This window comes from Grus americana, chromosome 14 (genome assembly GCF_028858705.1).
Source record: "Grus americana isolate bGruAme1 chromosome 14, bGruAme1.mat, whole genome shotgun sequence".
NCBI lineage: Eukaryota > Metazoa > Chordata > Aves > Gruiformes > Gruidae > Grus > Grus americana.
Window position 1 is genome coordinate 2,679,096 of NC_072865.1, and position 21,031 is coordinate 2,700,126.

The 21,031-nt window shown below is 43.8% G+C and overlaps 1 long non-coding RNA gene across 1 annotated transcript; it reads left to right on the plus strand.

Annotated features, from left to right (window-relative positions):
- The first annotated feature begins 10,322 nt into the window (after positions 1-10,322).
- LOC129212950 (uncharacterized) lies at positions 10,323-13,558 on the plus strand. The gene is made up of 3 exons (XR_008579325.1): positions 10,323-10,409; positions 10,587-10,693; positions 13,250-13,558. It is a non-coding gene; the product is annotated as an uncharacterized LOC129212950 (long non-coding RNA).
- Positions 13,559-21,031: the final 7,473 nt, after the last annotated feature.

Sequence of the window (21,031 nt, forward strand, 5' to 3'; positions counted from 1 at the left end):
ACTAAGTTAAATTACCATTTACCTGTAACTCTTCTGTTACCCACAGCAATTAAAACTTCCTCACCCTATGCCCACCTCAGTTGGAAAGAGGGAGACAGCATTTTGTGATCTGTGAGCTAGAAAACAATAAATTCTTCCTCCCAGTGTCTTTCCTGAGAAAGGCACTATAAAGGAATTGAGACATCTCTAATATTGAAGATTACTTAAAAATAAATGTGTCCTAGCTAAAAGAATTCCCTTGATATTTTCCCTTTGCCAAATCCCATTTGCATTTCTAGTCTTATTTACTTAGAAATTTTCCCACACCTGTTCTGGGAAATCAGGGGTTCGTATTCTGGAAATTGTGTTTCTGGAAATAACTTCTGACACTAGGAAAATCTCGCCAGCCGAGAGGGTTCTCCCCTGTGCACCCTCTTTCTCTCCGTGACTCCTTTGGGATGTAAAAGCTGTCTAGGGGCAAGTTTCTCATCATCAACATTTCAAGGAAGTTGTGTTTAACTTCTTTTTTCTTCTTCAGTGGCAGCAGCTGAGCACAGATGTCCAGACTGGCAACAATTATGAACCCAATTAACCCAGTTAATGGCACCACAGCCCTTTGCGAAGTGACAGATTATTGCAAGCAGACACGGTACAGCCACTCACCCCTGTCGCGGGCCCTCGTGCCACCGAGAAAATGAGTGGAGGTAGGAACCACCAAGTGATTAGCCACTATAATGTTGTTAATTAAGCACTGGTAGAAAGTTTGCCATAAAAATAGAACTAATCTTCATCATCTGTTTTGTCTATCCCATGTTTGGCACTGTGTTATTAGGTCACGTAAAATAATCTTAGTCCAATATCTGGGTAGCAACTTTAGAAGAAGATGTGAACATGAAGCAAGGTGTGAGACTCAGGTTCATTGAAGAGAATTGCGTTATTTAGAGTATTGCGGGACGCTGCTTTGAGTGGTTTTGTGCATGAGCTGGACTATGCTTTTTCAGGAGGTGCAATCCTGCCACGGGGTATTCGCTGAAGTGAATGAGTGAAGCGAATTCAGATCAAACAACTCCTGAATTTCACTGGGGTCACCCGTTCCTGCATCCCTGCGACAGCGGGTAGCGCGCATCTTTGACCAGGACGGCAAGCTGGAGCAGCCAGGAGCCGTAACCCAGCTGGGCTGCTCAAGCTGAGGGATGCTGATTTGCCAGATTACAAAGACAATATTGCAACCTGTTATTGCAGAAGGGTGAATGGTTTCTCGGCTTCGCAGACTGCACAAAGGAGGTGAACCCAAATAGCTGTTTTTTTGGGTAGATCTTCCCGTAATCCCTTTTATCTCTTCTTGTCTGGTTAACAACAACAGCAGCTTACAGTTGTTACTGGTGGATCCCATGCTGTTTTACACAAGCGGTTCGTATAATTTTCCCCAGATCAACCAGCTCAGGACTCCTGCCACCCTATTCACTAGTTTAATTTCTCCCTTGAATGAAAACTGTTTTTTCCTGGGCTGTGTCACAAGGCCCATTTTGCAGAGGGCTAAACCGAACAGCAGAGTGCTATGGGAAATGGCCCAGCTGGGGAGCAAAGCTACTGTTGCAGAAAGAAATGCTAAAGCCATGTTTCAGAGGAGGTTTTAAGAAAACTACAGATAATATCCTGCACTGTGTTATCCATTCAGATTAAATTGAGTGTAATCCCTACCCCTATTGCTACAGCACTAAATGCATTTAAAAAAGAGATTTATTTCCCCTCCTATTATCCTTCCTTTCTCCTTTCCTCTTGCACTCCATGCTACTTAGGAGTTCAGGTTTTATCAAAGAAATAAAATAGTTTAGCATGAAACTTCTGCACTCTCCGCCATCTCTGGGAGATTTCTGGACTGATGCTCATTCATTTCAAGGCTGTCTTCCTCCCCTCTGCTATTATGATTCAGGACTTCAGGGATCCATTTCGTAGGCAGGCTTTAAAGGTTACTCCCTTTAGTACCTTAATACCTCTTACTCTAAGGTTATTCTGCCATTTTTTCCCTTAGAAGTCTTCAATTTTTGTTTTAAATGACAAATGTGTCTCCCAACTCTTTGGAAGAGAGCTCCTCATTTTGCACTGCTTTTCCAGCTCTTTGTCTTAGCACATCCCATTTTCGATTGCAACTACCTGCAGCGATTCCGACAAATTCTTTAGGTGCTCTGGTAATTTACAACTGGCAATGAAGTGGTGGCCGTGGCCACGTAGGTCTTTCTGCATCGTCATCTGAATTCAAGAACAAGTCGAGGCTTGACCTCATTGTTGGGGTTTTGAATGAATTTTTTGGAATAACTGGGAAATTGAGCCTCACCAGGACAATAATGCTCGTTATGTGAATTCTAATCCAGAATAGGCAGCATCATTTGGATTTTGAGTTGACATGTTTCTCGGATTCCCCACCTTTAGGACAGCACGACCCTCCTCCTGTTGAGCTGAGATCTTTATATCACTTATCACCATGAAAAGGGCAGAATGTAACAAATTCAATATTTAAATTCATGATTTGTTGCTTAGTTACATATGTCATGAAGGAAAAGCAATAATACTACATGATTTCTGTAACTAACTGACAGTCTAAATTTTAAGGCTTGAACATTGAATATTCACACCATGTTTATGCGAGCTATTATCTACATGGGGGAAATGTCAAGAATAAATGCAACATCTTCTCTTGAACATTTTAAAGAGAAATAAATGAAACTTGACAAATAAATTATTGGTTACTCTGAATACTTGGCTGAGTTTTACAATTATATCTATAAGTGTGGTTGTGCACTGGATAAGTCTTCTTTTTGCATGAAATTTTATCACCACAATGATGGACAGATTCTGCTCTCTAAATTCTGTTGTAATGCACCGTGCGTTTGAGTGAAGATCTGTACAGGCACAAGGTGTGCTCTCAGGAAAGGAAAGAATTAACTATTGAAGCATAATGTCTTCAGTTCCTCGGGGAACAGTGCAAATGCATTTCCCCTTGTCTGTACCCTGTACAAAATATCCCTAGGACAATAGGAGAGCCTTTTTTCCAGAAGAGCGTGTACTTGGGCATCTGAAAAAGAAATGCCTTCGCCATGACAAATGTACTGCAGCATTTTAAAAGTGCTGTCTACTGAAATAAGGAGATTTGCAGAGTAAAGAATAAATGCATTTCCTCATTACTTCAGATGAAAAGGTACTAAGATTTTAATTTTCAACTGAATGTGATAAATTCCTCTTTTTAAGAAATAATCTATGAATTTAAAGGATTTATAAATTCCTCTAAAACGCATACTTTCCCATAGTGTGCCAGGCTCTCTGCTCTGAGTAGCCATCAGATAGAAGGCGAGCTGCTCTTTCGTGTTCATTTTTGTACGCATATGCTTGCAGTAAACCAAGAGTATGATCTAATGAAGTTAATAGGAACATTCCAATGGAGTCTCTGTCAGGCCTTTAAACACTAAATATAGTCTATATAACTTTGGGCAATCTCCCGTTTCTGTTTATTAATTTTAAGCTTGTTCTGCATCTTAGGAAGGGATTTATGCTAATCTGACAAGTCCTGAATGATCCGGTTTAAATTGCTGGCTACTGCTGTAATGTCTGGAAGGAAGACAAATCACGTCAGCTTTGTTATGCGATGGAATTAAAAGTCTGGAATTTAAGCAAAGTCCCAACACTGTTGTTGTGATTCTTCTAAGTTTACAAAGAAAACTGTCCTATAGTCTGTCTGCATATGGACATGGAAACAGTGCAAAAGCCTTCATTTCTCAGCTCTGCCTCTCTGAGCTGGTTCATGGAAGAGGATTATTTAGGGTGTTGCAGGATGCTGCTTTGAGCGGTTTTGTGCATGAGCTGGAATATCTTTTTTTCAGCCAAATTTCATTTGACCTAAAAGTCCTGCAACAAAACCCGGAATAAGGATGGATAAAGCGATGGTATGCAGGGAACTGTACGTGGCCTTGAACAGGCACAACCTGCAAGCCCTGCAGGAGCAGTTCTGTTCATTCACCTTGAGTTTGCATGGAGGCCTGAAGTCAAGTAGCATCAGGGTTTTTCAGAGATCAATGGCTGACTTGCCTGGAGGTTTAGGAGCCATTTGACCATAATAATCGGCCCTCGTATTGGCTTCATGATGAACAGGACTCTGTCACGGGAATGTAAACAATCTGGGAGCTGATTTGAACAGATGAGCTCCACCATGGCTCAGCAACAAGAAAATATACTTCATCTGTCAAAATATACCTTTGCACAATTTATGAGCTGAAAGCATTCAGTACAATGGAAGATAAATTTGTTACGGGAGCAATGATCTGCCCGCTAAGAACCAAAGGACACGGGGTTGGTCTGCATTGCTCAGTCAAGTGGACCTTGAGCATGATCCCTAGCTGGGTTGGAAGGGAATAGGGGAGAGGAGGTGGACTTCTCCAGCTGGCCTTGTGGGGCAGGGAGGGAAGGAAAGGAGGGGTTGCTCTTCAGCAGCAGGAGGGAGGGAGGACAAACATCCTTTGGTGGAGAGATATGTTTTGCAAAGACAGTCTGTCCCGAGAGATCCATTGACTCCCCGCCCATCTGAGGGATATCACTTAAGGCTTCAAATCAGTGGAACACCCTATGAGGTTTCATTACGCTTAACAGATTTCAGCTAGCCAGTCTCCAGCTTAGAGTGAAGACATGAAGAAAATGCAAGTTTGCCCAAACTTTCAAGTTCATCCCTACACCAGATGAAGCAACCGTCATGCAGAAGAGTGTTCTGGGCACTGTCTTTTAAATTTGTTTAGTGTTTCCAGAGCACCCTTTTCTGTCCTCTCCCAAAATAATTGCTTGTAACACAGGAAGTTGTCATTAATTCTTCCTGTTGTGTAGCTTCTGTGTACTCTGGACACAACAGGCTGCTTGGTGCCAATGTGTAGGGGGGGTGAAGGATATCATTGTCTTTAGGGAACACTTGAAGTCATGATGTGTCATGCTGCATATTTCTTCTTCAGTTGGAAGTGAAAAACCAGGCTGCTTTTGCTATATTTTTATAAGATGCTGTTTCATATTTGTTACAGGCAAGTTGACTGTCAGTGATGGGAGGTGGAAATTTGCCTTTCTCTTGGGCATTCCTTAGGCCCCTCAATAAATCTTTTAATTGTCTGAGTGTAAAAGCCAAGACTCAGCTCCACAAAGGAAGTTTGCCATCACAAGAGGCCAAGAATGCTCCTTCACCTCCTGTGCTGGAGGTAATGTTCAGCTCTATCTTCTCAATGTCCAATTTCATCTCCTCAGAGCTGTCTCAGGGGTGCTGTAAACTTATGGGAAAGAAATCATGCATCTGCCTGTAGAAATAATGTAATCTGGATCCCAAGAAACTTGGGCTAAGTCAATGTGTTTGTTGCAGTACTTGCTTGTTGAGACAACAGAAATCCCTTTTAAGGCAGCATTTTTGGAGCAGGAGCAAAGTAGAAATTCTTCAGGAAGGAAAATCAGAGAAAAGGTCCTTTATTTCATCAGTGTCCTGCCATACCAAAGGTGCATACCTGTGGAGGAATTGATATTTAAAGCACATTTCTGTATGGCCACTGAAGACTTTCCACCTAGGGAAGAAGTCTAACCTCCCCAGTACACAACAAGAAAACAGACAACAAAGTGTTTTAGCGTGTAAGTTCTGGAAGACAGATTGTCAATAGCCATTGATGCATCCAAAATGGGAGCTGGTAATGGATTTAGTACGTACTTAAAAGGTTTCTTCTGTGGCCCATTGTCGTTCCAGGAGAGAATTGTTCATTTTCACACGTTAGATGGCTAAAATGGCTCTTGCTCCACTCTTCCATTAACAATAAAAATATTCAACATAACTAATTTCATTAGACTTTTCTCAATAATATCTCACCCATCACAAGAGTCTCTCTAATCAAGGTAGTTAAATGTCTCAATTCAGACCATTAATCTCAAGTCCTTTTAAGGTGACTTGATTCTCTGCAAAGAGTATCTCCCAAAAGTAACTTTTGTTAATTACAAAAAGTCATTTTTGTATTGTGGATGTAGAAGGGCAAGGTGGACTAGTGGACTGAACATAGAGTTATAATAAATGGTGAAACATCAAGGGCAGTTTGTATGTTGTGTTGTCTTAGCCCGTGTTTTTTCATTTGGGTGTTTCCGTTGTAGGAATGCAGTACAGCATTATGTTTTTTGGAGAAACTATGGAGCTGTTATCCAGCATAACCTACGGAATCCATTTGTGAGTGACTTTGGCTTGTAGCTTCTGTGTCCTCAGAAGCTGTGAATTATGACCATTTTTATTGCATTTGCAGGGTCAGTACTCTTTGTGCTAGTCTTTAGCTTATTGTTAAGAAAAAAACAGTTTCCTACAGCTCACCAGCTATGTTTTCCATTCCTCATGCTGTACTGCTTCATCCTCTTTGGGCTCGTAGTGAACGTCCGTTGCTTTGTCTGATTCTCCCCCTTTGCTGCTCTCCCTGTTCCAGTGTTTGATTACCAGGGACTAAATTTGTGAAGTATATTTAAATGCTTAAACCTTTTTTAAGCACCTGACTAACTTTTTTTTCCCTACTGTGATTAGGATATAGGCCTAAATGATTAATCTGTCTTCTTGAATAATGACAAAAACGTTGCATCAGCATGAGAGGATCTAACCTTTGAAAAATTCCCCTGGGAGCATCCATTTCTGCTGGGGATTTTGCTGCCAGTCGGAGCAGTTAATAAAAAAGGGAAAGCCAATAACACTGCCAGAAGTTTTTGCCATATAAAAGTCAGAGAATCAGTTAGAGGCTGTCAAATGTAATGTATGACATTATTAATATGAAGAATTTCAGATCAAAATGGGGCTTACTGTCCCAGCGACTGGGTCATGTGGAAGCGGCCGAGGAAACGGGGAGTCTTCAAGTGGAACATCCAGAGGAGAGTGCTTGGGCAGACTTTGCAAAGTCATTAATCTTAGCATTTCAGGAGGGTGAGAAAATGAAAGATAGCAGTGGAGATATTCCAGCTGTAGTGCTGGGCACTCCTGAAGCGTGTTTCAGCCTTTAATCTCTGAGCTCTTCAAGATGTTGGAAGCCTTCCCTTCCTGATGGGCGGTGTGGGCTGTGGATGCCTGGACAATGCTGAGGAACGGGGTAGGAGCCACCCAACTGCCCACCAAGTCCTCCTGGCTGGTTGCAGTGCCGAGGCACCAGCACCGCGAAAGGTAATCTGAATTTTCAGACTTGCCCCAGTGCTTTTTCCCCTCTTTTTTAAATGTCACGCTCTGAAAACATCGGTTCAAACTATGCAGGAATTCATAGAGCCTGGGAAGAATTAATTATGCAGTCATCATGTTTTCATAAAACCATAGACTGTTTATTTGTTTAAATATTTGTCTCGTTTGTTTCATGTAAATGATCACAACTCTGATTATCTGAACACACTATGTAAATTCAACTCGCATCTAGTGGGACGATGTGCCAGTACAGCTGGTTGGAAATCAGGCACCCTAGAGAAATATTCGTAAGGCATCCTGAGCCTAAAAATGGCTTGGTAACCTACGGAAGCTTTTTAGAAGCTTCTGTTGAGTGCACAATTTGTTTGATAAATCCCATCTTCCTTATTATCCACAAAATGTTGCTGCTTTTAAGCATTAGTGAGTTTTAAATAATTCCTCAAAGCTTCATAGACTTTCTCATGGATGTTTCATTACAAGATATTTCTCTGAGTGCAGAAGGGACATGCTGGGCTTCTGGTAAACCCCCGTTCCTCGACTAAGCATAACCCTTGGAAACAAACTTCTGCTGCATATATTTAGCTTCAGAAATCGCTTTGCCTGAATATTTCCGAGTTTCTCAGGCAGGACTGCGGCCGGGTGGGGAGTTTCTGCACGGAGCTACGAGACCTTGCAGGGAATGATGGCTGTGGAGGAAAAGTGCAAAACTTGTTAATATTTTTGCTTATATAAGCTTGTTATAAGGTTTGAGTAATCATTTTAAAGCAAAATTGATTCTTGTCCTGCTGTGTTAGTGATTGTTTTTATTTTTATTTAATTTAATTTTCTTACACTGAGGGCAGCTAAAACGCTTACAAAACAGGCTGGTTCAGGTAACGTTTGGTGCCTCGCTGTAACTTTTGCAAGGAGCAGTACTGCTGCAGCACTGCGGAGGAGGGAAGGGCAGTTACCAAAGACATCAGCAACATAAGTCTCCGTTCCTTATTACCTCCAACAGCCGTTTCGGTCAGCAGTGCCGGTAGGTATTAGGTTATAGTTGGCCATCAGTTCTTTTGATGGACTGGATTTTATTCCTCTAGTCGTCTCTCTGCCCCAGCAGGGTTTGCTGGTGGATGCCGACTTCATTCACCTTCGTTATGGGAAGGCAGGAAGGTCTGTGACAAAATACCTGGCTGGAAAAACTTTTTGGTACTAAGACATGGATTCATTCCCTGGACACCGTGCTGCTCTGGGTTATCTGCTCCTTGTTTGCGCAGATCTCCCCTTCCTCGGCAGATCTCCGGCTCTCCTCCTCCCCACCTGCGTGTCTTGGCCCACTCTCTGTGACCGAGCTATGAAATAAGGGAAGAGTTAGCTGTCCAAGCAAACTGAGATGAAGTCTTCCCCTCGAGAGCCGAGGGAATAGTTACTTTAATATTTGGCATTTTGTATAGATAATCTGTCAGCAACAGAAGGGTGCTATTATGGGCTGCACATATGTCTCAGGCCATCTTCCTTAACCCTCTCATTGCAAGGCATCATTTGTAAGAAAAACAGGAAAACTCCCTTCTCCTGTCAGAAGGTTTCCCAGCTCTCTAAGTGATGAAGGTTTGTCCTCGTTACCCATCATGATGTGTTCATCAGCTCCTGCCTGAACTGCGGCGTGATCTCGAAACGTCTCAGCAACTCGCAGGCAGCGTTGCCCTCGTAGCAGGGGAAATCACAGAGTATTTACTTGCTCAGATACTTCCCCTCGTAACGTAATTGTGTTTTTTCAACGAGGATTTAAAATACTTGTTGACACGGCAGCGAAGGTGTACTCTGCTTCTCATCCTGGTGGTGCTTGGTGTCCTTAGAGATTGCTGTATTCCTCAAGAGCCTAAACTTGCAAGTAGTGTGATTTTAAGGCTCTTTGCGCTAATAATAGTTGTCTTATAACCCTGTATTAAAAAAGGTAAGAGTGAACTGTCATACAGCTGGGAAAGGCTGTACCTGGAAGATCAGTTCTGCTATGCAGCCAAAATACCTACTGTTCTTTATGGTACAGGGACATATAACTAAAATTCAAAAAGTGGCATGTTGCATTAGATTTCCTCGACATAAAAATCGTACGGTGCGCTTTTTGCGATGTCTTTATTTCAGTAGCATTACAGCATCAAAATATTACCGCCTGCTGATAATCTGATAGAAAACATCCAACTTGCCTTCAGTGAGAAAATACTGAGTGCATAAAAATGTTCCTGTTTTCAGTAAACCCTGCCAATGGCGGAGACACTAATTTGGTTACTTTAACCTTGCCTTGCACCTTTTGGTTACAGAGGTTTTGACAGAAGAGCCGTGAGGACTAACGCAATACCTGCTCACAGTATTTTCAAGTGAAAAAAAGGTGGGATCAAGACACTATATTTCAAAGTGTGCTGCACCATATAATACCTGTATTATCTTCTCCAGTGAAAACACATGATGAGTATGACCTATATTTCAGACATCGTCATTCTGGGGAAAAAATAAAAACGTAATTGCTGATAATATTGAAAAAGATGTTTAATATTTTTCACCTTGCACTTTTTTGCTTCAGTTTCTGCTGTCCAGTGTTGTGTTTTGCACATGACCCGTTGCTCCTGGCTCCATCCAAAGGGTGATCGCTCTCCGCGCGAGGCGATCCTCACATTGTGAGTCCAGGCTCTCCGAGATCTCCATCTCAGTCAATGACTGAACTCACCTGCTTGGCTTGATGTCCGAATTATCGCGATACTGTACGATCACATTGGGTCAGCTCAGAGCTGTATGTTAGTGCTGCTCGGGGGGAAATGAGACCACATCTGGAAATGGAGGAAGACGCTGGCTGCCGTGGGCACGCAGGTTGAAGGGGACATGTGCTGCTCCAGGCATGGAGGCTGCACCGTGGTCTTACCAGGATCGTGGAGAACCACAACGACCTATTTTCTAATTAAAAGAGATTGTCTGGAGCCCTTACACTGGGGTCAGGTTAAAATATGTGTATTTTCTCAGCTCATAGGCTGCCAAGTGTGGCTAAAGAGTCATGGAGATCCCTGTCTGAAAGCTGTGTCCCCCCCTTGCTGCTCTGGAGGGTTTATAATGAAGTTTTTGCCTAGTAACGACCAAGCAGTAACGGTACGTCCAGCCGCCGTGTGAATCCCAAGCGGAGCGCGCTGTCTTATCCGATCACGTCTTCCTATGGTGATACACAGTGTGAGATGTCAGACCGTATACATTCGCCCTGTGACTGGTAAGAACTGAGTTTAAAAAAGGGGGTTTAAAACAGGGATTGCGTGAACATTATGTAAATATTGGAGACACGGCTGGAGCCACGTCTAAAAATATCTATCGTGTATCTTTATGTATGTAGAGGCTAATGCTCAGAAAGAATAGAGATGCTTTTTTTTTTTAATTGCTATTCTTCAAGGTATTCTGGAAATCAGGACCAAGCAGCCCAATGTGAAGCAATTAAGGCTTTTGCAGCTGATTGTGCTCTACAGCAAGGAATGGAGAGAAGGCGTTTTCACTCTGAAGGTAAAATTCACCATAAGGGGAAACCTGGTTCTGAGCACAGCGCTGAGGTCTGGATCGGTGCTGTTACACTCTCAGCACTACCCGTGGCTGCAACAGTTCACCAGCATCCTCTGTTTGTCAGAAGAAGAGACAAAATGCAGGATTTTTTCAAATCCTTCCAATATAGCTGTGATCATGAATGACACTGCCTTTATCTCGCTGGGTGTTAAAAACACTACCCTTTTTTTGTATCTTTTGGTTTTCAGCCATATCTCTTCATTTGAGTAGAGCAATATTTCCAGTACAGAGTGATGCAGAGATAAACCCTCTGTTTCTCAGGCGTGCGTGGGTCTTGGAGGTGCTGGTGTTGCTGGGAGTCTTCTCTTCCCTTGCAATACGCAATCTCTGTTTTCCTCTGAAGAAGCACCTATTTTAAAATCTGAATTAGCAGATGCCGTGCAGGCAACGAGCAGAGGAGAGAATAGACTGGAAACTGCTGCTTGGAGGCAATGCTTCCAATTTTGGGAAGGGAGAAGAAATCACACCCGTACCAGTGGGCCCCCCACCCAATATGTTTCTGGGGAGGGGATCGATGCTGGGGCTGGCACGAGCAGGCAGGGGACAGGAGTGGGCAATCACCAGCACGTGCAGCTCCCATGCACAGACGTGGTTATAAGCTGGCCCCGTGGTGCCCTGCTCCCGGTGACAAAATGGCAGGATTAAAAGAGGGAGCAGAATTAACACCAGATCAAAATATCAGGCAGAAAATTAATCAAGGCAGGAAACTATCTAGATTGATTACACTGAGCATAAATTCCACCTAGCTGGCATTACTGAAGCCAGATGAGGAGACAGGTATGACTGGAATGTTAAAGGCATTTTTTCATGATTTATTTATCAAGTTCTGAACGGGCCAAAGGCGAGGGGGAGTGACACTGTCAAAGATGTCGTCGCTTGTTGGAGGTAGTGACAGCTCGGAAGCAAGTGACCTTCTGGGACTACAGGTTCAAATATGAGCAGATAAAGTACAGCATCGGGTACTTGTTAGAGCTGCTACTGACCTCCAGCCGTACCATCAGCACCCGGCGTCCCAGCCTCCTATAGCACCACCTCACCCCATGCTCACGATCATATACGGGACTGTAAAAATCAGATGAGTCTGCTAGTTTCCTAAGTATTGAACCCAAAGAAAATTACATATTTGATGTCATTTTAACAGACCTGGAGATTTTGATCACCAAACTGAAATTTAGCACTGGCTGAATATACATTATTGTGGTTTTGCCATTTCAAAGCTGGGTTTCACGCATTGCCTGAGTACAAAACCAGAAGCACACACATGTGTGCAGGTGTCTTCAGAGCACGCTCACACGCATGTAGCCAGGCACACACGAGTGCGCACACACATGCGTGTGCACACACACAGAGTGCATTGGCAGAGCCAGACTCAAGAAGCTGGAAACTACTGAACCAAATCAATGAGAAGGAATTTAAACAGTTCCAATTATCATTCGCGTTCCTTTGATTTAAAGCCCATTAGCGGATACCAGGGAAGTAACAATTAGGTGTTAAAAGACTGAAGGCCAGGTTAATTTAAGAAGAAACAGGTTGATTTTCCAGCAAAAGATATCAACAGAATCTCATTTAATTCAATTCAGACATTTCATTTTATTAGAGGTATATTTGCTATGGTACGTATCTTCGATTATCCCTATAAAAGTGACATTAGGAGCATTTTGCTGTTAACTCCGTAAGGGAGGATGAAATTGAAAATAAAGCCCAGGAATTTTCTTCTAAATCCAAAATGTTAGATTTACAGATTCCAGGAAGATTAGCTAGTCATATGGCTACAAGGGATGCCCACAATTACACCTGACGGAGCCAAATGCTTGGCAAAGGTTTCAAGCCATGTGCTTTGGTCTTAATTTAAATCTCAGAAGATCAAGTGGGGATAATACAGAGTAATATCTGAGTCTGCGTGTCCTCCCATGAGATACCTCGGTCCGGACACTCTCAGATTCTATATTAAGAAGAGAAATCTTGGATCCAATTTGATAAGAACATTTCTCTGTGCTATGGCCAGTGGCAGTGGGTGTGCAAGTTCTGCTGGAAGTGGTAGCAAAGTAGCTGATGAAGTGTAGGATAGCGAAATGCTTAGCAAAAGATGCAAAATCGTGTTCTCCGTGATGCCGGAGGAGCCCTGCTCTCGGTGCACATTGCCCACACCCAGGACAGAGCAAACTGGTTTGCTCCCATATATCGCTGGATCTCAGGCAGGGTCTGGGCTTTGGGGCTGGTTGCTGGAAGATGCTGAGGTCCTGGTGGTGCCACCCGGCCATAGTTCAACTTTGCACCATGCAAATCAAAAAGACAAGGGAGAGAGGTGGGTCGGTTTGACTGCGGCCGGTGTCAGTTCTGGGTTATTTCTGCAGAGCCAGATCTGGAGGGGAAAAGATGCTGCAGGGCCAATGGCAAAGGATGGTGCTGAGCCTTATATTTTCCTACAGGTTTGGGGGGGGGTTTTTTTTGCTTCCCAGTGACCGTAGCTTCATCTCCTGAAACATGTTTCTGTTTCAGCGATTGCAGCAAGCAGCGTGCCACGGCAGTCACCGCTCTGCCAGCATTACCTTCGGGTTATTGTTTCGGCCTGAGCATGTTTGTCTCGACTCTGCTCGCCTGGCCCGCTGGCCTAATTGAATTTCTTATCATGTCTGTATCTGCTGCCAATGCACGGAGGAAGATCACTTCTTCCTCGAAGTGGGATATTGTGTAGTAAAAACTGAACGCAGCAGACGCAGCCTGAGGAAGTGCATGGGGAAGGGAGAAAAAGGAAGAGGCTGAAGATGAGGACAAACCCAGGAGCATCGAGAACCTTCTGGTGAAGCGTTCCTGGTAAGATCAGTTTGCTGGCAATGAGCCTGTAAAACCAGCGTGGCCAGAGCTGGGCGAGGGTCCCGGCTGCTTTGGCCCTTCACCTGGGCTGGGTCAGACCTGGGTTTCTCAGTGTCTTTTCTGAATCTGGCAGCTCTTGTGTCCAAGAAAAGTGCCCTAAGAGCGCTCCTTCCCTCCTGCTGCTGTAAGCTGGTGTCTTCTTTTCTAAAGATTTCCTGCAGACAGATCCCTCCGCATCCCTCTGCATCCCTCCGCATCCCTCCGCATCCCTCCGCAGGGAAGGAGCCTGGGGGCTGAGCGGGAGGTGCAGGATCAGACCTTGCCCGAATCAGGCAGTGCAAGGGCTTGGAACTGGCTCTTCCCCTTCCAGCAGAAAGGCCGATGGTATCAGCTATTTCAAGGGTAGTCTCATGCCGGAAAAAAATGAGAGAGTTGTCAAATCAGAGTGAAACCAAAGTTGATGAGTTCATAATTTGTTGCAATATATATGTATATATATAAGCTTTTATATATATTAACTTCATGTATAAAAAGTGTATATAGAAATCTATATAAAGTATATAGAGACACACAAATATATATATGTAAGGTTTGGCAGTGGTGTTACTGCTGTGGTTTTCTGGCCAGTCCCACTCCCCCAGGTCCCACCGGTCCCCGGGCAAGCTGGGGGGTTGCTGCAGATGCTCGTGTTCAGCTCGGCCCTTCGTGCCACTCACAGCCCCCCCGGGGCTCAGCAACGGGAAATGCTCTCATTCACTAAAAATTGCATTTTCATGTGACATTTATTTCAGTTGTTTGTTCTTGTTGTCCTTATTTTCATTAATGAGAATACGCATACGGGCCCATGCACAATTACTTACCATGCTGAATCAAATGTGAAATGGTAACTTGGAAAGATAAAAGGCTTTCTTATGCTTTATCAGTTTCTCGAGCTAGCTATTCCTGTTTCTATCTTAAGCTTTAAATATTTGCATTAAGATCCAGATTGCAAGTAAGTGGTCTCAGAATAGCATATGAAACAGGAATTTTAAATGGAAATGCAGAATGGAGAATGTGGCATTCTGGAGCTGGGCTTATCTGAGTGTGCAGCAAAGATGCGGCAGTCTGCTAAAGCAGCTCCTGCCGCTCCAAAGGACGTTCGGCAGGGCAAGCCGGGCACTTTTCTCCTGACTTGAAAATGCAGGCTGCCTTCCTGCCATCTTTCTTTCATAATGCATTTTAATCAAGTCACAGGATGGAGAATTTGCAGTCAATCCAAGCCAGGAATCTATAATCTCATCCAGAATTACTTTATAAAAAGAAACAATTTAATACTTTGGTATAAATTTATGTCCACTATGTGGTTTGGATTTAATATGAAATGTGTTTTCTGTGCACCTGGATGGGAAGAGCATAGATGGAAGCTGTGGGAATGACTCAATTTGTATGTTCCTGGTCATGCGGGGTGCGCTAGTCCCATTGATTGCTGTTCGCAGACAAGCCAATTAACGAAGCGCTTTCTCTCACATTCCTCATAGCAAAATCACATTAGTTGAAACAGCTTGCACGCAAGTGGTGCTGTATCATATATAATGAGGAAATAATTAAAGAACCAGCCATCCTGATTGAAATGTGTCACCGTGGAAGAGGAGCCAAAGCTGTAGCGGTCTCTGCCCTCCGTTTCCATCTGCCAGGCGTGCGCGGGGAGGGGTGAGCGCTGGCGTTCCTGGTCCCCAGCCCCAGGTACATTGGGGCTAACGGTGTGACATCTCGCAACCCTGACGCACCGACACCATCACGGAGCACAGACGAGGTGGGAACTGAAGCCGAGCGTGTTTGATAAACTCATCAAAATGGAAATGTAGAGACGAGGGTTTGCTTGCAGCAAACATTTTTGTTGCTAGATGTGTCTGTCTGCGCAGGAGTCCCTTACACCGACTGAGAGAGGATGCCATGGGGGACAGGACAGGACCAAGCTGCTGAGCTCCCTGGCTTGTGTTTGCCGTCATAAAGACTTTAATTTTGTCTGTGTGATGAGCATGTTTATGAGACGAGCCGCGAAGTTTTGTGCGTGACCGTATTTGCAGTCCCTCTCGTACGCCTTGGGGGCATTTTCCTGCAGTCCTGCCAGGGATGATGGGGTGCTCCCATATATCAGCACTTCTGATGGATGCAGACATGCAAAAACCAGACTTGACATAAAGCACATCCGCCCAGGAGCCAGGGAGCGAGAGCAGCGGTACCTGCTGTCACGCAGCATCTTCCACCGCAGCCTCTTCGAGTAATAGAAATTTATGAGAGCTGTGGAAAGCATAAAACTGAACTGATGAGTTAAAGGTCAAAATTAGGGCTGGGGATAAAGGATAGGAAAATCATGGTAAATAAAAGGACTGCTGACAGCGATGGGAAATGAATAATTTCGTACAGCAGCTATTGCTTAAAGCTCTTGCAAAGGACTCGGGGAATTACTCGCTTCGTGCTAATTCAAAGTTACCGTCCCAAGCCCTGGCAACTGCTGATAAGAGTAAGATTAGCACGACTCGCTTCTACGTGAATGCGTTCAAAAGAGACGCAGAATAGCAAGGAGATGTAGGACACCGGCTCGGGCGACCGTCACCATCTGTGTCAGTGGCTCGGCAGCACGGTGCCGGGGTCAGCGCTTTGGTTTTATAGTGTGATCCCTGCGGAGCGGAGACGGGGCGCGGTGGGGGCGCACAGCCTTCCCTTTCACTACCAAAATCTTCAGAAAACCAACTTATGGCCAACAGTGACAAACCAACCTTTTTTATTTCCACCCACTGATTGTTTTCCTTCTTTAAAAGAGCTGCTAACTGCCACTGTGATTAGTTCACGCTCTATACTTTTGAAAATTCCTGTGAAATGAAGTCAGTCACAGTGCACTTCCTGCAGGTCTGGTTAGTTCTTCCACGGGTTAGGTCACCTGGCTGGGAACGTTTGTGCTGGTTTTGGTCAAGCAGTTCTCCAGAGCAACTCACCAATGTGTCATTACGCACGGCTCCGTGTCATCACGGAAGATGATATCTCTAGGTTTTGTTTAACTGATTTGCTCATTATGTTTTAGGAAGTTTTCCACTAAAGAGATCCTAGTTAGGATACACTATTATTTATAGGTATATATAGGTAAACTTGTCATATATACATGTATATGCGTGTGTGTATACAGACACATATATGGCAGTTATTTTGAAGGTAGCACACTATATATATTTTTTTATATATGCATTTTTTAACAACACAACTCAGATTACTACTTGCATTAAGGGACTTCATTCTGCACTCTGGTTCACACAATCTATTCCTACATACTTTAGTAAATCAGGCATTGTGCTTGCAAAGACAGAGGCTGTCAGAGCATTTTCAAGTTAAAGATGCAGGAAGCCCAGTATAAAAAGGCCGGGCTTTGTGCAGAGCTGCTCTTTCCCTTTCTTTTTGTGCATACATACATATTTATATAATACAATTAAAGAAAAAAAATACGATAATATGTAGGCAAAGCTATATTTTTCTTTAAAGCAACTACAGTAAGAAAAAAAGCTATGTTCAGACTAAAAGGAAAGTGAGAAGGTGCATTTCTTTTCATCTGAAATACTACAGAAGTCTGAGGAAGTTTTTCCGAGGTTATGTCACCCTCTCCACATTTAATCAAGGATTTATGAAATGGAGCAGGACTGGGGGAGAGCTTTTGTTTCATGTCTTCTTCTTGGCTCTCCTCATCTTTGTTCATGCTTCAGCAACCGATTTTTTTATTTAGTTTTCCCAGAGCAATCAAAGACAGAACGCGGATTAGAGCCCTGAGAGCAACTTTAAATGCAGCTGAAACCTGCACTTGGGTAACTGTGCTGAGAGTAAAAGTGTCCTAATTGAGGAGATTACTTGAATTTTAACGAGACACCTGTGAAAGATATACCTCTAGAGATGATAAATCAATATTATTACCTCTGGTTATTTTTAATTTAGGTTGTTGGCCTTTAAGGAGGACTTTGCTACCCGAAGTTGGACGTTAGAAGGTTGTGCTAGACTGAGAAGGTGTGATTTGGAATGGCGTTTTATCACACGGGAGTTATTACACAGAAAAGTTTTTAAAACATATCTAGGGTACACTGATTTTTCTTCCTCTAACCAAAAATCTATATTCATGGCTAGCCCCTTTCACCACCAGACTGATCTACATTTACCTCCATTTGCCGTGACCTTGTTAAGGGTTCTGCAATGATAATAGATACTTCCAAAGACAGCACGAATCCCCTGCTCGCTTAAATCAGAAAGGCAAATAACCTGGAGGCGCAGCTCCCCGAAGCACGGTGCAGCCCTGGCCGGGTGCCGTGGTTTTTCACCGGGGCGGTCTCTGCAGAGTCTGCACAAATTGCCTGCGCCCGGGGTCGATTCCGAGTTTTCTTGTTCCGAAAATGAGTATTGCAAGTTCCTAACCTTTGCTTTTTTAAGTCGCTTCTGTTTATTATGTTCACAACTATCGGACCAACTACATTTGCATTTTGGCCTAGGAATAAAATCTATACATTTATTTTCATTAAGAGGATTATATTGTTCTTGTCCGAAACAATGCGGCAAAACATCACAATTACTCCAAGTGATCATTGCGAGCGTAGCCAATAATTAGTGACTGATTTGGGGGGAAAAAAAAAATCCACTTGGGAAGCATAATAATTACCCACATATTTCTTTGGGTCAGGCAGCCATGTTACATCAAACGCTAGATTTATTATTCCATTTAAATCATTTTAAAATAATTAAGAATTGTGTTGTGCATCTGACCGAGCAGATCCGAAGTACAAAATCATACATCTAAATTATGAACCGAATGGAGCGTTGCCAGCAAATGTGAGAAGTTAAATACTTTTCTCACTTCTGAGGCAAAAAGGAGTGAATATGTATTTTCTACATCCCCATATTTCAAAATAATTACCATTTTGTTTCCATTTGTTTTCCTGTGTCTGAAAATGTGCTAGAAATTATAATTAAAAAAGCTATAATATAGGTCCAAACAATATTGGGAAAATTTCAGCATCTCTGCAGTGCTGGGTAGCTGCACCTCTCTGTACGCTCAGAGGCAATAGCTGTGCTCGATACGGCCTTGACTGACTGCAGCAGTTTATTAATATCAATATATATAATTTGATATCAATACCAAAGCAAGGCTGGATACCTGTTGAGTGAGAGCTGCTGAACATATTTAGTCTCGTACAGGTATCACGTTGTAGCAGAGAGCGTGCAGTCACTCTCGTGTCACCTCCACGAGCACTAATTCTCAGGAATAAAGTGCTGTGTGATCTTATTTCTGTATTTCCGAGGGATGAGCAAAAGATGCCTGTGTTAAACTCAACAGAACAACATTTTGGGGGAAAAAAAAAAAAAAAAGTTATTTCTAGACACTGCAAACCGATCTGTGGGCTTGCTGCTTTAATTTGACATCAGCCTAATGGCAATAATTTGGGATCTGTCCCATATTTTCCTCTGTAATTTCCCCTTCCTCCTCAACATACAGTGAATCATCAGAAGATGTTTCTATAAAATATGTAATTTTTTTCTGGGTTAAGTCCAATGAGCTGGAAGCAGTGATTTTTTTTTTTTCTGCATTGCCTTCAGTGGAATCGGTATCAGTAATGTTCGCAGCAGAGAGAATGTATAGCGCTTAGGATGTTTTATTATTTGGTTGCTGTTTGATGATGGTTAAAATAATTGCAATGGAAGAATTAGGGATTTGCAAGTAAAACTATTACTTCTGGAATAAAAGAAATGTTGAGATGAATGTGGTTACTTAAAAACTGGTAATTTTGCACAGAATTTGGTAATTTCTCTAAGGATTGAAAATTATTAAAATTACTGCTTGTAGCATGAGCGTGTTGACAAGTCTCATCAGTCGTGTTCCAGTGCACACTGCGGCTTCTTCCTTCCTTTGGTGCGCGCACAGATTTAACTCTGCAGGTATTTCCATGGGGCAAGGAGGTTCCAGCAGCGCCGAGGGTGCGGTCGTCACGATGGTGGCTTTGTTTCCTTTCAATGAAAATCTTAAGAATTTCATGAGATGCCTTGACAACGATGGGAGACTGAAATGGTGTTTAGGAATTGCAGTGATTCCCGCAGGAGGATGCAGAGACGCCAGCTGAGCCCTGGGAGGAGCAGGCACGGCAGGGCTGCTGGAGGGACCCTAAGGTTCGCGCTCGTTCGCCCGTCCGAAGGCCAAATCTCTTCCCTCTCCTGTCGTTGGCTGTAACTGGGTTTCCAGCTTAGCATCAAATACCGAAATCCCGTACGGGGAATTTTTTGCAGCCTCTAGTTGCAGTCTGGGGATTCGTGCTGCGAGGGCTACATGAAAAAAGAGAATAATGTTCCTCGTTCCAGCGAGGTCAGTGGCGCTGCGCAGCGTGTATAGTCTTTGTAAAGGGTATTGCGTTTAGCAGCAACATTAAACAGCCCTTTCTGGTAGACCTGGAGTAAACAATGCACTTCAGAAAAGCAAGAAGTCATTCTTTTTTCTTGGTGAAGTTCAACTATATTAGGATGGCCGACTTCTATGTATTTATTTTTCCCACTGCTTGCCCTTATCAGATGCTCACAGAGGGACCCATGTCCTGCTGGGCTATAACATGATGTGGGTGTAAGCAGCAGCACGTCCCAGATAAATAATGCAAATCTCTGCCCCGGTGTCCCTGTTCCCCCGGGCAGAGAAAGTTTATTCCCCAAATATCAAAAGCAGTTAAGGGTCAAGCCAATGGAGCAAAGTGCTGAGATGGGGCCACTTTCCCCGGCTTTGCCGATGAGCGTCGGCTCTTCTGGAGTCATCGTGTGAGGCGCTGCCAGGAATCAGCAGTAAAGCATTGTAGGACGGAGGTGCGACGTGGCAGGCATGATGGCTTTTGCAACCACTTTTATCCATCTGCAGGCTTCAAGGGATCATTTCTACTGGCGAACAGACCTGTTTAACAGAGAGCCTGTCCCCAAACATCACGCAAGCAATCTCCATTTCTGTAACGTTCAGCAACCACCGCAATCCCCATCAAGTGCCAACGTCAAAAATCGGTATGAGGGCAGCAACGGAAGGTAGGGTTTGTTCCAGGTCCTCACCCTGAAACATCATGCACGCGTTGGACTCAAGGAGCTGCTGGTCCCGAAGGGCAACAGCTCGTGGACGTGCCTTGCAGTCCCTCTGCGGTGGTGCGCGTTGCCGCTGTAAATCCTCCCCGATACGTGATTCGGGAAAGGATAAACACATGAAATGAATCGGGCTGTGCGTGTCGGACGGTGGCGTGTGCTATTTGCAGGCCAAGGAGAGGGGCGAGCCTCTTCAGGGGACAAATCCACAGCATCAGGCTGTGCTACTGCTACCTGCAATGATATGAAACAGGAGAGAAAAAGTGCTTTCTTTACGTCAGGCGAAAAAGCACGTTCCTGTCTGATCTGTGGCAGACCTGTTGGTATCTGGTCCCGTATTCTCCAGAAGCGCCTGGG